Below are 5,536 nucleotides of genomic sequence, written 5' to 3' on the forward strand. Positions count from 1 at the left end.
TATTTGGATATAACAATGGATTATTTGGGACCAAACCAACATTTGTTATTGAAGTAGAAGTCCTGGGAGTGCATTCTGATGAAGAACAGCAAAGGTAATAACATTTTTGTTATAGTAAATCTGACTTTGGTGAGTGCTAAACTTGCTGGGTGTCTAAATAGCCAGCCTTGTGATGCCGGGCTATCTACTGAGAATATTGCAAAATGTGCTTTCACCGAAAAGCTATTTTAAAATCGGACATATCGAGTGCATAGAGGAGTTCTGTATATATAATTCTTAAAATAATTGTTATGTTTTTTGTGAACGTTTATCGTGAGTAATTTAGTAAATTCACCGGCAGTGTTCGGTGGGAATGCTAGTCACATGCTAGTCACATGCTAATGTAAAAAGCTGGTTTTTGATATAAATATGAACTTGATTGAACAAAACATGCATGTATTGTATAACATAATGTCCTAGGTGTGTCATCTGATGAAGATCATCAAAGGTTAGTGCTGCATTTAGCTGTGGTTTGGGTTTATGTGACATTATATGCTAGCTTGAAAAATGGGTGTCTGATTATGTCAGCAGAGTACCCAGACAGAAATAATCTAATGTTTTGCTTTCGTTGTAAAGCCTTTTTGAAATCGGACAGTGTGGTTAGATTAATGAGAGTCTTGACTATAAATGGTGTAAAATAGACATATGTTTGAAAAATTGAAGTTTTTGTCATTTTTGAGGTACTTGAATAACGCGCCACGGGATTACACTGGCTGTTGAGTAGGTTAAAGTGACCATTGCGGAATATATAGAACTTGTTGAATAAAGTATTAAACAAGGCACATATAGTATATACTGATGTGTGAAGTAGAGAGACAAAACATACAGATAGGCATAAGATATACTATATGGTTAAAATAAACTCAGGCTATTAGAATAAGTAACAACAAATACATGGTATAGGTCTGTAGTACTTACTAGAGATATTACTACACTATAAAGGACAGTAGGGGGAAGCAGTGGGCAACTATACACTTTGAAGCTGCTGAACCCTTTGGAGATTACAGTCTGAGGGAGGACAGAAGTATCAGGTAATAAGCATTAGAAGAGAGTAGGCTTGAAGAAAATCTGGTAAAATAGGAACTTGGACTGAGAATAGATAGAGTGAAACAGGAGCAAAGCAATGAGTAGCAATCAGATAGGATATAGTGAGTGAATAAATATAAACAAAAAGGATAGACATTATAAAGAATTAAATCAAAAGGAAAACAAGATAGCAAGGAGGATTTAATAAATTAAAGCTAAACTGTAGACAGTCAATAAAATGAACAAAACACCAGTAGAAATATTAGGGATTAGACACCCCCTAAGTGTAATGGCTGTCAGGAGAGAGAGTAGACCAAGGCGCAGCGGAGTTAGTGTTCATCATGATTGTATTTAATTAACATAAGAACACTATACAAAAACAAGATAACCGACAGCAAAACAGTCCTGTTCGGAAATAATCTAAACAGAAACAATTACCCACAAAACCCCAACGGAAAAACAGGCACTTGTGTGACTCCCAATCAGCAACAACACTCTACAGCTGTGCCTGATTGGAAGCCACACGGCCAAAATCAATGAAACAAACCAACATAGAAAAATGCACATAGAACACCCACCCAATGTAACACCCTGGCCAAACCAAAATAAAGAACAAAAACCCCTCTCTATGGCCAGGGCGTTACACTAAGTAAAGAGGAGTTAATAAAAAGCTCTATAAAAAATGGGAAAAATGCACAAGAAAATTAAACACCAAATGGCCTGCGGTGGGAACATTGGATGTCTCTGTGTGTGAGGAAATGGAAACTCTGATAAAGAACTATAAACCCAAGGACAAGAAACAAAAAAGGAAAAATAAACGAGAAAGAGAAAATGAAATACAGAGAATGTTCAAAGAAGGAGTGGGTTTGTTACAAAGCATGAAGACAGCAAGAGAAGTACTAAAGTGTAAAGGCTGTAGTGAGAGAGAGTAGACCAAGGTGCTCTGACTGCTCCGGGCTGGCGGGCGGCTCTGGCGGCTCCGGACTGGCGGGCGGCTCTGGTGGCTCCGGACTGGCGGGCGGCTCTGGCGGCTCCAGTCTGGCGAGACCAACTGGAGGCCTAGTCCTAGGAGGCGGCACAGGACGGACCAGGATGGGGAGAGCCACTGGAGGCCTGGTCCGAGGAGGAGGCACAGGCTTAACCAGGATGGGGAGACCAACTGGAGGCCTAGTCTTGGGAGGCGGCACAGGACGGACCAGGATGGGGAGACCCACTGGAGGCCTGGTCCGAAGAGGAGGCACAGGCTTAACTTCTTTGGGCTAGGGGGCAGTATTTTCACATCCGGATAAAAAAGTACCCGATTTAATCTGGTTACGACTCCTGCCCAGTAACTAGAATATGCATATAATTATTGGCTTTGGATAGAAAACACCCTAAAGTTTCTAAAACTGTTTGAATGGTGTCTGTGAGTATAACAGAACTCCTATGGCAGGCAAAAACCTGAGAAGGTTTCATGCAGGAAGTGGCCTGTCTGACAAGGTGTTGTTGTTCTTGCTTCTGTGTATTGAAGAGTCAGGATCTTAGCTGTAACGTGACATTTCCTAGGGCTCCAATAGGCTCTCAGAGCCCGGGAAAAACCTGAACGATGACGAGGCAGCCTCAGGCTGAAACACATTATCGCCTTTTCCAAGTGGCCCATCAGAGGACAATGGAATTAGGCGCGTGCCCGATTCGACCCCGTGCAGTATTTTCCTTCGGCTGTTTAGCTAATTGCAGATTCCCGGTCGGAATATTATCGCTTTTTTACGAGAATAATGGCATAAAAATTGATTTTAAACAGCGGTTGACATGCTTCGAAGTACGGTAATGGAATATTTAGAATTTTTTGTCACGAAATGCGCCATGCGCACGACCGTTATTTACCATTTCGGATAGTGTTTGGGACGCACGAACAAAACGCCGCTATTCGAATATAACGATGGATTATTTTGGACCAAACCAACATTTGTTATTGAAGTAGCAGTCCTAGGAGTGCATTCTGATGAAGAACAGGAAAGGTAAGACCATTTTTGTTATAGTAAATGGGATTTTGGTGAAGGCTAAACTTGCCGGGTGTCTAAATAGCTAGCCCTGTGATGCCGGCTATCTACTCAGAATATTGCAAAATGTGCTTCATCCGAAAAGCTATTTTCAAATCGGACATATCGAGTGCATAGAGGAGTTCTGTATCTATAATTCTTAAAATAATTGTTATGCTTTTTGTGAACGTTTATCGTGAGTAATTTAGTAAATTGTTAGTAAATTCCCCGGAAGTTTGCTTTTTCTGAACGTCACATGCTAATGTAAAAAGCTGGTTTTTGATATAAATATGAACTTGATTGAACAAAAAATGCATGTTTTGTATAACTTCTTGGGGCTATGTGGGACTCTAGCGTGCCACCCGTGGTGCACCCTATCAACAGCAGGTGCATTTCAAGAGCGGCAAATTTGAAACCAAATAAATGTCAAAATTCAAATTTTTCAAACATACAACTATCTTACACCCTTTGAAAGATAAACATCTCCTTAATCTAACCACGTTGTCCGATTTCAAAAAGGTTTTACGGCGAAAGCATAAAGTTAGATTATGTTAGGAGAGTACATTGACAATAGCTGTGTGTAATGTTTTGTCAATTCAAAGACAGGCGTCACCAAAACCATAAAACCAGCTAAAATGATGCACTAACCTTTAACAATCTCCATCAGATGACACTCCTAGGACATTATGTTAGACAATAAATGCATTTTTAGTTCTATCAAGTTCATATTTATATCCAAAAACAGCGGTTTACTATGGCGTTGATGTTCAGGAAATCGTTTCCCTCAATAACCGGCAGTCAAGTCAGCACCACAAATTAAATAATTAAAATTAGAAAACATTGGTAAAATATTATATTGTCATTTAAAGAATTATAGATTTACATCTCTTGAACGCAATCAACTTGCCAGATTTAAAAATAACCTTACTGGGAAATCACACTTTGCAATAATCTGAGCACTGCGCCCAGAAAAATACGCTTTGCTATACAGACAAACGGCCATGTTGGAGAGATCTAAAATCGAAAATACTATGTAAATAATCCATTACCTTTGATTCTCTTCATCTTCATCATGTCACTTCCAGGAATCCCAAGTCCATAACGAATTTAGTTTTGTTCAAAAAAGCTCATCATTTATGTCCAAAAAGCTCCGTGTTGTTAGCACATGATCTAAGCCAGCCGGACTTCTCGTCATGAACGAGGGGAAAAAATATATTTACGTTCGTTCAAACATGTCAAACGTTGTATAGCATAAATCATTAGTGCCTTTTTTAACCAGAACATGAATAATATTCAAGGTGGACGAATGCATTCTCTTTTATAACGTATTGGAACGAGGGTACCCAACATGAACTCGCGCGCCAGAGTAATCGGCCATCACCGTTCCAAGGCTCTTGTTCGGTCAGATCTCACAGTAAAAGACTCAAAACACTTTGTAAAGGCTGGTGACATCTAGTGGAAGCAATAGGAAGTGCCAAAACATTAATCAACCCCTGTGTGTTTCAATGGCATAGGCTTAAAGGTAATTCAACACATCAGGTATCCACTTCCTGTCAGAAAATGTCTCAGGGTTTTGCCTGCCAAATGAGTTCTGTTATACTCACAGACACCATTCAAACAGTTTTAGAAACTTTAGGGTGTTTCCTATCCATATATAATAAGTATATGCATATTCTAGTTACTGGGTAGGATTAGTAACCAGATTAAATCGGGTACGTTATTTTATCCAGACGTGAAAATACTGCCCCTAGCCCCAACAGGATAACATAATGTCCTAGGTGTGTCATCTGATGAAGATCATCAAAGGTTAGTGCTGCATTTAGCTGTCTTCTGGGTTTTTGTGACATTATATGCTAGCTTGAAAAATGAGTCTCTGATTATTTCTGGCTGGGTACTCTGCTGACATAATCGAATGTTTTGCTTTCGTTGTAAAGCCTTTCTGAAATCGGACAGTGTGGTTAGATTAACAAGAGTCTTGTCTTTAAATAGCTGTAAAATAGTCATATGTTTGAGAAATTGAAGTAATAGCATTTCAAAGGTTTTGAAAATCGCGCCACAGGATTCAACTGGCTGTTACGTAGGTGGGACGAATTCGTCCCGCCGGTCCCATAGAGGTTAACCAGGATGGGGAGACCCACTGGAGGCCTAGTCCTGGGAGGTGGCACAGGATGGACCAGGCTGGAGAGATCCACTGGAGGCCTGGTCCGAGGAGGAGGCACAGGATAAACCGGGCTGTGGGGGAGCACTGGAGTTCTAGACTTTATGCTCTTTACCCATACTCCAGGCTGAATGCCCACTTTGGCCCGGCACGGGCGGAGCGCAGACATTGGGCGAACTGGGCCCTCCCAGCGCTCTGGAGACACAGTGCGCAGCGCCGGCGCAGGATAACCTCGACCGAGGAGGCGCACTGGAGACCAGACGCGCTGAGCTGGCACCATCCGTCCTGGCTCGAT

Source organism: Salmo salar, unplaced genomic scaffold (genome assembly GCF_905237065.1).
Source record: "Salmo salar unplaced genomic scaffold, Ssal_v3.1, whole genome shotgun sequence".
In the NCBI taxonomy this organism is placed as follows: Eukaryota; Metazoa; Chordata; class Actinopteri; order Salmoniformes; family Salmonidae; genus Salmo; species Salmo salar.